Source organism: Gordionus sp. m RMFG-2023, chromosome 5 (assembly GCF_954871325.1).
Source record: "Gordionus sp. m RMFG-2023 chromosome 5, tfGorSpeb1-WG-v2, whole genome shotgun sequence".
In the NCBI taxonomy this organism is placed as follows: Eukaryota; Metazoa; Nematomorpha; class Gordioida; order Chordodea; family Parachordodidae; genus Gordionus; species Gordionus sp. m RMFG-2023.
The window spans coordinates 16,314,357-16,330,673 of NC_088779.1; the positions used below are offsets into that span (position 1 = coordinate 16,314,357).

The following is a 16,317-nucleotide window of genomic DNA, read 5'->3' on the forward strand; positions in this document are numbered from 1 at the left end:
TAAAAATTAATCTGAACAAAAAATAAATCAATATAATAATTTTTACTATGACTTGTTCATTCCTTTAATTAGTAATCTTTGAGACTAAGTTAAAAATTAAAAATAAATGGCGTGAATGTATTTAATTGCTTTAAATTTATTTAACACTCCAATAATAGGAATCTTTGAAAATAAATTTTAAAAAAAATTAAAAAATGGCGTAAATGAATTAAGTTGTTTAAAATTTATTATCACTTCACTTAAAAGGTATTATAATATTATAAAATCTCAATTATATTATTAAAATTTGTATTAACAATTATACAAATATCTTAATATATGATTTTAAACAATACACTGAACCCGCCTGAACTCGGGTTCATAAAGGTTCGGTTCGGGGTTTTAAAAACTTTATAAATGGGGTTCAGTCAGGTTCGGTTCGGGTTCAGATTTTTTTATCAAAAACCCGGGTTTACTCGGTTCAGGTTGAGTTCAAATCCCTGGAATTTTCAATCAAAAAAATTTTATATTTATATTATATGAGAATTTAAGCTGAGGCTAGTTTTTAAAGCAAATTTTATATAAAAAAAAAATTGACACTAAACTTTATTTCAATTTTATATTTTTTAAAAAAAATTTATCTATAATATACCTAACTTAAAATAAAAATTGGGTTATAACTTTTATTTCTTCTTATATTCATAAGCGCGAATTAGTAATCAGGAGACCCAAAAGAAAGCGACTACTTACGTCAACGCATAGGAATTCAGATTATAAAATCTAATTTTACAAGACATAGGTTCATTCCCCGAGGAGCCGATTAATCTGATTTTCTTCTTCTTCTCTAAATTATTTAAACCCCCCCCCCCTTCTTCTTCATATAATCATTTGCATTTATTATATTTGTATTATATCTATTATTATACTTTGTATTATGAAGTCCTTGTTTGTTAAATTTCTTGAATTTTCTAGAATTATGTTTTGGACATGAATTTATTTTTATACTATCATTTTGTCAGATTTAATTTGTCTTTATTAATAAATTTTAAATTTAAAAATTAAAAAAAAAATTTCCTAAATAATTAATTTATAAAAGGAACCAAAATTCAAATAAAAATTAAAAATATTAATATAATTATTATTGAATTATAAATAATTTAAAAGAATAGATCAAAGATATGACCCGGCCGAAGGTGAGGAAAAAGCTGGCCAAAGGGGGTTTGGAGGCAAAGCCCCCCAAAAAAATTTCCCCCCTATAGGAAAATCCTGGATACACCACTGTCTCATACCTTACAACTTGTGGTGGATCATGCATTTAATTGCTCAGTTTCTAATATTATTATAAAGCTCGTACTGCCTGCAAGAAGCTAAGGACAAAATCATTGGCGTACTCAGCGGGGGGGGGCATGGGGACAAATCCCCCCCCCCCCAAAGCCAAAAAATGCAGATGCCTGATATATTTTTCAAAAATATTATTGTTTATATTAATTTATATTTGTTAATATTTATTCGTATCTCATATTAAATATATATTTAATTACATTTATTATCACATTTATATTATTTTATCAATTAATTTCGATTTCAAGTTTTCCGGCGTAATATTTACTTATTATTTTCAAATTTCTAGTCAATAATTATTATTTCTGAAACTTCTTGTCCAACAGGGAAAAAGAAATTGCAACCTTGTCCAACGAGATAGAGTCTCTGCCATCAAGCAGTAACAGCTTTTAAGGAGTTAGAAGAGCCAATTATTTGCTATTACTGAAATATCACAATGGCCTGAAAGAAATATTTCTTCAGAAGCAAGAAAATTAATGGATTCAATGGTTATTCCAAATTTTATTTCTCATTAGAATGTATTATTTAATTATACAACTATTTTAAGTATTATTTAATTATACAACTATTTTAAGTATTACTTTTCAAAAACATGACATTGACTTGATTAAGAAGATGAGAATAGGGGAGAGCATTTTATCAGAACTCAAGGAAATTAGAGCTAATGTTGATGAAGAATTTCATATTTTATTGTTGAGTCAAAAGTAAAGCTATATGTGTTTAATATTTGTCTCCCTCCTTGTAGTAAGGCAAGCTCATCGTTAAAACATTAATATAGGATCAGTAGAAGAGTGTATCTTAAATACAGATACATTTATAACCCAAATAAATGAATTTTTAATTCATCATGCAGCACTTACTAATCTGCAAATATTACTTCCACAAAAGCCTTCCCAACCTTTTTCAGGTGGTGATAGAAAAAAAAATATTTGTTAGATTTTTATTATGAAGATGTTAAAATCTTATGATGCCTTACTGGCTGAATAACTATGTTTATAAGATTAACAATGGTTGATATAGTCCCAAAAAATGCTATGGATGCTCTGCATTATTTCAAACACATTTTAGAATAAATTCCCAATGTATTAAAAGGGTTTATAAACTCTTATCATTAGTAAACTAATGAGAGAACTGTCGTATTTGTAAATACGTAAATGTTTTATATTTTTTTGTTAACGCGGAATGCCAATCAACCTAGATTAGATGATATAGATATATGTAAAAGTATTATATAATGATTATTATTATTATATTTTTTTTTTATTCTTTTTTTAGAAAATTTTTTCTTTTATTTCGGAAATTATTAATAAAGAAAATCATTCTTCGCGAGTTATATTTCCTGTCTGTTTGGTGATTTTTGTAGTTTCGGGAATTTGTTTGACTTGTTTTTGTTTTTTTCTTAGTTTGTGTTTAAGATTTTTTTTTAGTGTGTAAGTTTAGATTCGAATAAAGTTTTAAGTTTTTTTTAAATACCATTTGCAGGGCACGGCCCGGATTTTTTTTAAAGATTTTTTATGGCCCGGCCTGAGTTTTTTAAAAAAATTTTAGGTCCGATTCGGCTTTTTTTTTTAAATTTTCAGGCCCGGTCCGGCTTTTTTTTAAATAAAATTTTCAGGCCCGGCTTGGGTGTTTTTTTAAAAAAATTCGGGCCCGGCCGGGGTATATTTAAAATAATTAAAATACTGTCCAGCCCGGGGGCCGGGCCTGCAGGTCTCTGAAAAACATACCAAGAAGTACAACATCTTAAAGTAGATTGAAAGGTTTGGATCTTTTAAATGGCATTATACGACAAGCAAGGATGAGATAATTGAAAAATTAGCTCAATCACAACGAAGATTGGATTTTACATTGTAAATATATAACATATAAAATGCAATTATTCCTAAGAAACCTTTTGTGTAAAGGCTCAAAAAATTCAAATTTCTATTTTGGGTCATTAAAGTGATTCTTTACATATAATTTTTATAATTCATAAATTTAAAATTGTGTATTAGAAATAGTTAATAGTCCTAATAAATTTATGCTTGATATTTTTAAAAAACAATATTTCTTAAAAAATTTATTATCCCCCCCCCCCCCCGACCAAATTCTTGCGTAGCACCTGGACAAAATAGATATCAATCATACAAAAATAATCTTAAAAAAACTTATATTTTATTGTCACAGATAGTTATTTTTTCAGATGTTAACTTAAACTCACTTTCAAAAACTTAACCTCAGTTACAATTAATTAAATTAAAATATAAATTAAAATCTTTAATTCTTGAAAATTTTATTTTCCATTTTTAAAATACAATTTTTTCCAATGAATAATCATTTATCAAGAAAATTATTGGTAAAAAAAATATATATGATTTATTTTTATTTATCATAATTCTTTGTTTAATGGCCTACCAATCAATAAGGAGCAATATTATTGATTGACATCTATATTTAAAAAAAATATTGTAAATTTTTCAAATACTAGGACATGCCATAAACTAAGAGGATTTTTCCAGATCATATTTATGTTTATGATGGTAGAATTTATGAGAATAATTACTATGGTATTGTCATTCGACATCAATGAAATATTTGTCGAGTTATCATCAATAAAGTCAGATGAAAAGGTTAATAATCATAGTATATTGTTCCAAAACTGTCTGGCTACACGGTTACGCTACATTGAAGTATTTGTTGGCCTGGACACTGAATTATCGCTTTGTTTATTCATTACAGATTGAAAGGATGGTCATATTATTTGTCTTTCAGACTGTCAATTGTAACACAAAAAAATTTTTTTATTTATGATTTATATCTGAAATTATTGAATTTTCAGGTTCACATTCTTTGGAATAAATATTAATTAAAATTAATCAAATGAGATTAGGTTTGCATGGTAGCATGATATACAATACCGAGTTTTATTTTACAAACTTTATAAAATAACAATTTAATAAAAAAATGATTTATTTTATTGATTTTTTATGCTGATAATCATTGTGTAAAAATACTATCAATTATTTATTTAATAATTTACAATTATTAAATTTGATGCATAAAAATTTTGGGACAAAAATTTTCTTTCTACTTGACAGCCATTTACTATTATTTAAACAAAATATTGTACATTGTTCCGTTGGACTATCAAATAAAAATGACAGAGGGCAGGCGCGTATGCACGAATTTGGTCTGGGATGTGGGGGGGGGGGGGGATAATAAATTTTTTAAAGAAATATTATTGTTATTTAAACGAGTATAAATTTATTAGGACTAATAACTATTTCTTATACACAATTTTATATTATATGAATTATAAAAAAATTATATATATAAACCGGCACATAAAAGATAGTGTTGTTAATTGGTTGGTTGTATATAACCAAGACCCGGGGTTTTGGTCTAAAAATCGACTAAACCAGCTCTGAGCACGAACCCCGAGCACAAACCCTTGGTTCAGACCCGTGGTCGGACCCTTGGTTCAGACCCGTGGTCGGACCCTTGGTTCAGACCCGTGGTCGGACCCTTGGTTCAGACCCGTGGTCGGACCCTTGGTTCAGACCCGTGGTCGGACCCTTGGTTCAGACCCGTGGTCGGACCCTTGGTTCAGACCCGTGGTCGGACCCTTGGTTCAGACCCGTGGTCGGACCCTTGGTTCAGACCCGTGGTCGGACCCTTGGTTCAGACCCGTGGTCGGACCCTTGGTTCAGACCCGTGGTCGGACCCTTGGTTCAGACCCGTGGTCGGACCCTTGGTTCAGACCCGTGGTCGGACCCTTGGTTCAGACCCGTGGTCGGACCCTTGGTTACCCGTGGTCGGACCCTTGGTTCAGACCCGTGGTCGGACCCTTGGTTCAGACCCGTGGTCGGACCCTTGGTTCAGACCCGTGGTCGGACCCTTGGTTCAGACCCGTGGTCGGATCCTTGGTTCAGACCCGTGGTCGGACCCTTGGTTCAGACCCGTGGTCGGACCCTTGGTTCAGACCCGTGGTCGGACCCTTGGTTCAGACCCGTGGTCGGACTCTTGGTTCAGACCCGGGGTTGTTTTTATTGTTAGATAAAATAGCCCTGCAAACAAGTCAGATTCGGGATTAAAAAATTTATATCTGGTCGAGTTATGGTTTAATTTATAAAATCCAAAATTATAGTTAACTGAGAATAAACCAAAGAAGATACTATAAAATTTAATATAAAAATTAAAATGCTTTTTATTTAAAAAAAATTAAATATTTTCAGACTCAGGGCTAAAGAAAGGAGGAATGTGCTAGTAGTGCCTAAAATATATTAGGTTAGTAAATAATAGAATATTATATTAACACCTGAAACTGGAGATAGATTCAAAATACTAGCGATAGTAAAATTTGACATTTAAAAAAATGGAAATATAGTTTTTTTAAAAAGAATTATAAAATATAGAAGTTTAAAATTAAAATTGTCGCAAATTTAAGAAAGAATTATTATAGGTTTTAATGTAAGTTAATTACCGGAAGTTTTTAAAAATATAATGTTTTTCTCAAAAAAATTTTTCAAGTTTTTAAAAGTTTTTTTAAAAAAGGATGTATTTTTCTCAACAAGTTTTTACAATAATTACGGAAAGTTAAATTGAAGTGTGGGGGCTTCCGTTATGGAATGGTTGGTGGCACATCTCGATGATTTTTGGTATGCGTTATTTTAAGTTTTATTTAATTTTAAAACCAAAAAAAAATAAGAATTATCTGAAAACCCTAAATTCGAATTTTCTTTCACTTATGTTTATTAAGAAATTATCAAATTTCTTATCCTGATTTCCATTCTTTAGATAACTAATAAAAGTAACATTAATATATTGTAATAATACTTTAAATTTAAAAAAATTTATAATGTGCATTTAAAAAAAAAATTATTCTAAAAATCTTAGAAAATTTTTATTCTCATTTTCCCACTTAAACTTGGGTCCAAAACATAAAAAAATTATATTCGATATATAACTTTGACGTAAATCTTCATTAAAGTTTAAAAACTCTTCTTATCTTATTATTAAAAAAATTTTATCAAAATGTTTTTACAATCTATATAAGAATGTTTTTTCACATTATGAAAATGTGTTACAACATATTAATTCTTTCTCTCTTTCAGTTTATATAAATCATCAATAAAACTTTTTATAAATATTTTTTTTAAAGATATTGTATATTATTATTTTATTACATTATGTGATTTTTTTACAATATGTATTTATATAACACACCAGCCACCACGCTATAAGAAATTATATGATAATATTTCATTTTCAAGGGTTAAAAAAAAATTATTTTTTATTTTCAACACTATTGTGATTAATGTAGAATAAAATAATAAAGCTTTTTTTATTTATAATTAGAATAAGATTAATAAATTAATAAGGTTTATAATTTTTCTTAGTTTTCCTTATAAAAATTTTATTTTTGTATATTTCGCTACAAAATCACAAACACTAACTGTGATTAAAAAAACATGTTTACTCTTTTACCCAAGTAGAGGCTATGCAAATTAAATTTTTATTTAGCTAGAGCCCATTGTAACTTATTCTAAAACCCTATCTCAGTTATTGATATATACCAATTGATTTTTAGGCACTACTAGCCTAGCACCTTCCTCCTTTCTTTAGCCCTGAGTCTGAAAATATTTAAATTTATTTAAACAAAAAGCATTTTAATTTTATTATTAAATTTTATAGTATCTTCTTCCGTTTATTCTCAGTAAACTATAATTTTGGATTTTATAAATTAAACCATAACTCGACCAGATATAAATTTTTTAATCCCGAAACTGACTTGCTTGCAGGGCTATCTATATTATCTAACAATAAAAACAACCCTGAGTCCGAACCAAGGGTCCGACCACGGGTCTGAACCAAGGGTCCGACCACGGGTCTGAACCAAGGGTCTGAACCAAGGGTCCGACCACGGGTCTGAACCAAGGGTCCGACCACGGGTCTGAACCAAGGGTCCGACCACGGGTTTGAACCAAGGGTCCGACCACGGGTCCGAACCAAGGGTCCGACCACGGGTCCGAACCAAGGGTCCGACCACGGGTTTGAACCAAGGGTCCGACCACGGGTCCGAACCAAGGGTCCGACCACGGGTTTGAACCAAGGGTCCGACCACGGGTTTGAACCAAGGGTCTGTGCTCCGAGCAGGCCTGAGCACAAAATTGGTTCGTAAATTTTACAACCAAGCAAATTAACAACACTATAAAAGACTATAAAATAAATGTGAATTAAAATAGAAAGTGAATATAACCACCATGTGAATCACTTAAATAAACCAAACTAGAAATTTGAATTTTTTGAGCCTTTAAAATTTATATATAAAGTATAAAATTTAAATGTTGGAAATATAAATATTAATACACAAGGAATAATTGTATTTTGTATTATATTTACAATGTAATAACCTTCGTTGGGATTGAGCTAATTTTTCAATTACTCATCCTTGCTTGACGTCAAATGCCTATAAATATTTAAAAGATCCAAACCATTCAATCCACTTTCAGAAGTTGTATCTTAGGTATGTTTTTCAGAGAACTGCACGCCCAGTTCCTGGGCCGGACCATATTTTATTTTTTTAAATATACCCGAGCCAGGCCCAAATTTTTTTTTAAAAAAACACCCGGGCAGGGCCTGAATTTAAAAAAAAAATTATCCGGGGCCGGCTGTATATTTTAAAACCAAATATTTGAATTTAGCTATAAAAATCAAAAATAAATATAATTAATTTTAAAATATCCGAGCCGGGCCTGAAAATTTTACTTTAAAAAAAGCCGGGCTAAGCCTGAAAATGTCTTTTAAAAAAAACCAGGGTTGGACTGAAAAAAATTTTGAAAAAAAATCCTGGCCGATGCAAGGCTCTGTTATTCTTCTTAAAAAAGAGAATGTTCTCTCATTAGTTTACTAATGGGAAGAGTTGCTAATATATATATATAATCATTTTAATACATTGGGAATATAATCTAAACTGTGTTTGAGATTATACAAAGCATCCATAGCCTTTTTTGGGACTATATCTTAGTTAATCTTTTAAACATAGCTATTCAGCTAATAAGGCATTAAACAAATATTATTTTTTTCTATCACCATCTGAAAAATATTGGGAAGGCTTTTGTGGAAGTAATATCTGCAGATTGGTAAGTGCAACATGATGAATTAAAAAGCTTTCATTTATTTGTAGATAATATTCTACTGATCTTATACTAATGTTTTGACGATGAGCTTGCCTTGTTGCAAATCAAGGGAGACATATATTAAACACGTATAGCTATCCTTTTGACTAAACAATAACATATAAAATTTAAATTCTTCATTAACATTAGCCCTAATTTCCTAGAGTTCTAATAAAATGCTCTCCGCTATTCTCATCTTTTTAATCAAGTCAATGCCATGTTTTTGAAAAGTATTACATAAAATAGTTGTATAATTAAATAATACATTCTAATGAGAAAAAAAATTTGAAAATTGAATCCAATAATTTTCTTGCTTCTGAGGAAATATTTCTTTCAGGCCATTGTGATATTTCAGTAATAGCAATAATAATCGGCTCTTCTAACTCCATAAAAGCAGTTACTGCTTGATGGCGGAGACTCCATTTCGTTGGACAAGCTTGCACTTTCTTGTTTCAGAAAATTTATTATTTAAAAATGGTAGATAAATATTACGCCACTAGAAATTTGAAAATAATAGGTAAATATTACGCCAATGAAAACTTGAAATCGAAATTAATTTAAAATAACTTAATAGATGAATGTGATAAATAAATGTAGTTAATATATATTTAATATGAGATAGGAATAAATATTACCAAACATAAATTACTATATACATTAGTATTTTTGAAAAATATATTCGGCATCTGCATTTTTTGGCATTGGGGTGGGGGGAGTTTGTCCCCCTGTCCTTCCTCCCCCGCTGCGTACTCGCCTGACACAGGGTCTACCATACAAAGGAATTTTATTTTTATAAACACTCTTTTTTTAATTTTCTTTAATTTATAATGTCCAACAAAAATACCACATGGTAAAGTCATTTATGATGTCAACGCAAATTTTAATATCTTTACCCATACTAGGCCATATTAAGAAGATAGAAACAACTTTTTTATTATTCAAATGTTATTATATTTTGTAATTTTTTTCAATATCTTTACCCATACTAGGCCCATTGAGAAGATGGAGACAAATTTTTTTGTAATCAAATATTATTACAGGGAAGTAATTTTTTCAATATCTTTATCCACCATACATATTCACAAGCCCAATTCATATCATCACCACCCTGATGTTCGGCATGTATAATAAATCAACAATTTTACTCCATTATTTAATTACAGCACCAATACCTCGCGTTAGACAATCATCCACCACGGACAATTCTTTTTCAATTTTTTTATAAATTTCAATTATTTTTCCACGGTTTTTTTTCCGTTAGTAATAGTTTTATCTGACTCAATTTATCTTTTATAGTATTGATTTTAAGATCTTCCCAATTTGTGGGACCACCTTTTAGCATATGTAAAAGAGAACAAACTTATGCTTTCTCTTTATCCATTACTTTATTTATATTAAAGTCGAGATCTTCTTCACTCGATCCCAACCTTGATAAAATAACTGGCAAACAATTTTCTTTGCCTCGACGATATCTAATTTCCACATTAAAACTTCTCAATAATAACAACCAACATTTTAATCTGGGAGATAACATTAATGCTCGATTATCCTTTTTGAATAAATGAATTAATGTTTTATGATCGGTATAAATTACATATTTTTTTCGGCTTAAAGATTCCCGACATTTGTTTAAACCAAAAAGACTGCCAAAGCTTCCTGTTCAATAACCGAATATCGTTTCTCCACTTCTCAAAAACTCGTGAAAAAAATAATAAAATTGATCTTTCCAAACCATCAATTAAACGCAATAATGCACCTTCAACACTTTAGGTTAGATACATCATGTGCTAATATTATTTCTAAATCAAAAACACACCAAATTAGGCTCAACCCCAATTTTCTGTTTTAACATTTAAAATGCCATTTGTTGTTCACTGGCTCATTCAAAATGAACTCTCTTTGGTAATAATTTATATAAAGGTAGTGCACTCCTTGCAAAATCATTCAAAAATCTATGATAATAATTAAACATATCCAAAAATGATTGAACCTCCGATTTATTGGTTGGCGGCATCATATTAGATATATTTTTTAAATTGCTAAAGCCTTCATCCCATTTGATGTCCTAAATATATAACTTTTGTTACCCCAAGAACACTTTTTTTCTCTGTTGGCCCTCAAACTTTATCACGAATTCTTTTGAAAACAACTTCTTTCAAACGTTGATTATGTTGTTCCGATGTTACACCAGTAATTAACACATCATCCATATAATAAAATCTCCTTCTAGGCCCTGGAAAACTAATGCCATGGTAGGCTGAAAAATCACCTGACACACTTAATCCAAACGGTAACCTACAAAGGGCAAATAATCCTTTAGGAGTCGTTGTGTAAATTTATGAATATCCTCCTTTAAAGGTAACTTTAAATACGCAGAAGAAAAATCAACTTTGGAAAAATATTTTGCACCTTTTAAATTGGCCAATTTTTTTTCAATTCTAGGCAATAGATATTTAAATTCCACATCTCTGAAGTTAAAGGGGAAAGTTTACGTAAGTTGTGTGAGGAGATATTTAGTTTATGGCGGTGAAACATGGGCAATGAAAGCGACTCGCGAAGCCAAATTAGAAAGAACAGAGATGATGATGATTAGATGGATGTGTGGGGTATCTCTGAGGGAGAGAAAAACTAGCAAGGAATTGCGAGCAAGATTGGGTATAGAAATGATTGGAATGGTAATGCAAAACATATGGCAAAAAATGACTGGGTAAATAGATGCGAGTAAACTTGGAAACCGCCATAAAACGGAGAAGAAGAAGAAGATTCATCATTTACATACATCATGCTATATAACATTGGTTACTTTTTTTAATTCTTGGAGTGTAACCACCGATCTCTCCACACATTCCGGACTTATCCTTTAAAATTTTCCACTTTTGGTTCATCATTTTGATTTCATTAAAAACTAATTTTAAACTATTTTCAAGTCCAATATTCTTTTCAAATAAATTACGGATGTAGCATTTTTTTATATCATTTTTTTTACATCTTTTTATTTCGGCAATTTATGCATACTATTAAAAATAACTATATTGTAAATAAATGACCAATTAAATCCAATTCAATCTTTTTATTAAGAAACTTGATAATAAAAATCCCTATAAATGAAAACCTTATCAAACATAGGAGGCTCAATATCAAACTTAAACAAATAACCCATTTCATATTTTATTTTATACAAATTACAATTTTTATTTTTAAATAAATATAAATTTTTTTTTTTTACCTTTTAAAACCGCAATAATTAGAATAATCCACTGGTCACGAGCACCAATTTTTTAGATATCAACTTAAACTCAACTTTCAATTTCTTAGACCTCAACTTAAACTCAGTTTTCTTATTACAAATAATTAAATATAAATTAAAATCTTTAATTTCTTAAACTAAAATACAATTTTTTCCAATGAATAATCATTTATCAAGAAAACTATTCGTAAAAAAATATATATTAATTATTATTTTTTATAATTCTTTGTTTAATCTCCTACCAATCAAGCCCAATATTATTGATTCTTTTTGTAATGCCTATGTCTAGATTTAAGGTATGTTTTTATTATATCTTAAATAAATTTAATTAATAATTTTATTTACCTTAATTAAAAAATTTATTTTACTATATTTATTTTTCTATCTATTTAAAAAATAATAAGATATTTCTAAATTATTTAGATATCAAGTGCTTCTGACTGATGAAAAAAAATTTTAAACTTTGTCATAAGAGAGCAGGATTCTAGTGAAGATAAATCAACGCCAGTTAATGAATCTTCATCTGAAGAGGATAAAGTCTTATTAAAAAAAAGATGGTAACAAACAAAATTTGTTACAAAAATCGGAGAATATTATAAATATTTTAGTCAATTTTTCTAAAAAACCTATAAAAATATGAATATTTTAGACTTTTGAATAAATCAGAGTAATCGATACCCAGAATTATGTAAATTATTTGATATCACATTGGCAGGGCGGGCTACCCAAGTTAGTGTAGAAAGATGTTTTTCAACAATTAAATTTAAACTATCTCCTTATAGATTATTTGAGTGAGACGAATCTTGAAAATATATTAATTGTGCGGCTTAATAAAAATTTTTAAGTAAATAAAGTTAAATATCGTTCATATTAAAATTAATCATGATATTTATTTATTGTATTTATAAATTAAATATTACTTTATAATGTGCAATTAAAAAATGAGGTTATATGTATGTGTTTTTTATTTTAATGATGAAATAAAAAAATATCCTTCCTTATACATAATTCGAATGTAAGTTTGAGTAAAAAGTGTTCTAGCCGGTTTTTAGAGGTTCAACCCGAACCGATATTTTTATTTTTTACAAACTGAACCTCAACCTTAAACCGTTTTTTAAACCTGAACCGAACCGAAATTTGTTTCTGTTTGGATCCTTGGTTATAGGCATATTATACACATTATCTAAAACTAAATGAGATAGGTTAAATATCTAAAATAAAAATTAGGAATATTTCTTATATAATTCTCGAAAAATAATATTGAAATATGTTCAATGATTTTTGACATATTATAAGAACAGGTCAGAAATTGTCTATTTGAGTAAATGCAAAATAATTTCTAAGTTTATTTTTATAAAAGAATTGCTTAATAGCACTTGAGGATAATTTGTTACTTTATTTAATAAAAATTATCGTCAAAACTGCCAAACTTGCAAACCAAGTTGATGCATATGCCCATCATGAATCTAAGATCCGTACATGATTATTAATAATAAAAATTTTAATTAGCTTTTATTGAATTTATATGCTATAGACAGTTAAATTCATTCCTGATACCGAGGATCTAGACCCGCTTATTTAGAAAGATGAACAATATAGCTGTAGCTGAAATATTTTTTTATTTGCTGTATCATTCACTGTAAAAATTTATAAATTTCCGTGATCCCCTAAAACCTGACCCTGATGATTTTAAACCCAAACCCCCTAAAACCCGCCCATCATGATTCTGAAAACCGTCATTATTATTAAAAAATATTTTACTAACTCTATTTAACCCATATTTAATTTTTATGTTATCAAAAGTTGAATTCATTCCTGACCCCCCAAGATATAGATCAACCTATTTGGAAAGTTGATCAGGATTTATTACCAAAATATTTTTTCATTAGTTATAATTACATATCTGATACAATGAGTCAGATAAAAAAAACGACTCATATTTTGGGTCGGGTCGAAAAATGGAACACAATGAAGTCGTAAAAAACGACCTGAATTTTGCGTGGGGGTCGAAGTAAACGACCCAAACTTTGAGTCGAGATCAAATAATCGGCCCATGTTTTGAGGTCAATTTTTTTGGCGGCGACTCGGGTCAAGCCATAAAAATGACTCAAACTTTGAATCTTAAAAAACCACCCGAATCTTGGGTCAGCTCTGTTAGAGCTGACTCGGATAAGCCGTTAAACAACACTATAGCTACAGTTAGCGATTTTTTTTAAACAAGTAGTGCGCTGAATCAACCGCTATTAAAAAAAGTGGATTGTGGAGATTTTTGTATGATGCATGGCATAGTGTATATTCAATATATTTCTTAGGATATTAACTAATTATTAATGCAATATATTACAATAGGATAATGTTAGAGGCAGTAATTAGTTTTAACCTTTTTTATTAAAAAAATTTTATTTCATAAAATTAACAAATTATATTTTTGTTTGGAGATTGCATAAATATCCTGGATTAAAAGTTAGATTTCTACAATTTTATCACAACATTTATTTGTTGAAAAACCTCAATTGTAAGCATATAATAACTTATTCATAAATATTTGTTCTTAATTTAACGTTTGCTCCATATAACATAACAATATTATTTATCCAATTTACTACCCTTAATAATTTAAATTTATTAACATAAAATTAATATTGTATAATAAAAGTTTTAAATTTCACAGGATAATACTGTTTGCTTAACTTTTTAATATTTTCTGATTAAAATTAATTAATATTTAGAAACTAATTAATAACTTGTTCCTACACAAATAAATAAATACCAAATATCCTTCTCATTAGTAATTTTAATCCTATATCTATATGCGAATTTTATATTCTATGTATCTTTTAATACTCTCCTATTATATGAAGAATGGTAAATTCTACCATTTGCTTTATATTAATTTACTTATTAAATAATTAGTGCAATCATTTGAGTAAATATTTTAATACCCCCCCCCCCCTTAACATCTTAGCTTAACTTCCAGCTATACGCTTTAATACTAATTACTATCTCTTATTAAATATTTTTCTCAAATATTCTATAAACAAAGTCTTCAGGGCTGCATATGGATGCAATAGTAGTTTGACAATACCAATTTAAACCTACTTTTTTTACCAGTAAAATTTAAACTAAAAAAGAACATTTATTGTGAATTGCTTCTTAATTTTTTTAACTTAAATCTTGAATTTATTGATAAATTATAATTTTTGCAAATTTTTTTGTTTTCTGATTTATATATTTAAAAAACATTCGTTCTCTTTGTTACCATCGCTCACTCACATTGTTTACCTACTCGCTGGACATAACACTTTAGAATGAACAGAAGGCAAGATTAATAGTAAATATTAGCCAACCTTCCAGCATAAATTTATTTAATTTTACACAACTATTTTTCCAAAAATTATTGTTATTTTAATAAATAGCCCCTCCCTTGTATTACCAATTTATACATTCTAAGATAAATTTAAGCCCAACTTGAGTCTATTAAGCACTACTAGAAAAGTTTGTGATAATAGCACAATATAATAAATGGTCAGTTGGTGATGAAGCCCGATATCATAGAATTGTTCATGAATATAGAGGGTATAAAAATGGATAAATATAGAGATGAAGAGGAAAAATATCCGTCAGATTTTACAGGCTATTAAAAATGTTCATGTATAATTGGGGGTCAGAAAAATAACTAATTTGAGAAAATACTCGTGCCTCTTTATTTTAAAAAATTACTCGTGCCTCTTTATTTTAAAAAATTACTCGTGTTTAAAAAATTACTCGTGCCTCTTTATTTTAAAAAATTACTCTAAACCGTTTATTAACATAAAAAAATAATCAATTTTTTATCGTAATAGTTGCATCAACTAATAGCCATGTTTCGCTAAAACTATTCAAATTTTTAAACCTTAGGCAACAAATTCCGAACCACCTATGAAATCAAAGTAATATTAGACACAAAGTGGAAATAAATTTTATATACCATTCCTTTTAATAGGCAACAATTTAAAACATTATAACATAATTAAAAAAAATTACACTTAGAGAAATTCAAACATCCATTAAGTCCTTTTTCTATTTAAGAACAAAATATATCCCAAGAACCCTTACCTTCTTTGGAAAATATACCAAATGTTTTTATGGGTTCATAACCACATTCATCTTTGGTCCATATAAATTCCTTCAAAGAAAGATTATTTTATGATACATAATTTTGTTTCTCAAATAAAACTCAAATTTAACTTAGACTTAAATATTTGGTACTTAGTTGGTCAGCAATATTTTAATATTACTTCTAGGCCAACTTCTCGCTATTGGAGCACTCTCTCAAAGTCCAATACTGTGATTTTCTTTTTAAATTGCAAAAACTTCGTTATAGTCATTAACAAAATAATGTGACTCGATAAATTTAGGATTAACCGAGTAACTTTAAAGATAGTGAATTAGATCAATTTACAAGAATATATTTATTATCAGATATTTTGTAAAATTATTGTGTATTATAAGTGTTTATATGTTATTGTATTAAGAGAAAATAAATAGAACAGTATACTATTTTTTCTATTACGATTAAGAAATAAATATACAACTATTGAAGACATTAATAAA

General features: G+C 28.7%; 1 protein-coding gene across 1 annotated transcript in view; it reads right to left on the reverse strand.

Moving 5' to 3' along the window:
• The window catches only part of LOC135930210 (serine/threonine-protein phosphatase rdgC-like), a 96,733-nt gene that overhangs the window by 51,240 nt on the left and 29,176 nt on the right, over nucleotides 1-16,317 (reverse strand). The gene's annotated exons all lie outside the window — the stretch shown is intronic.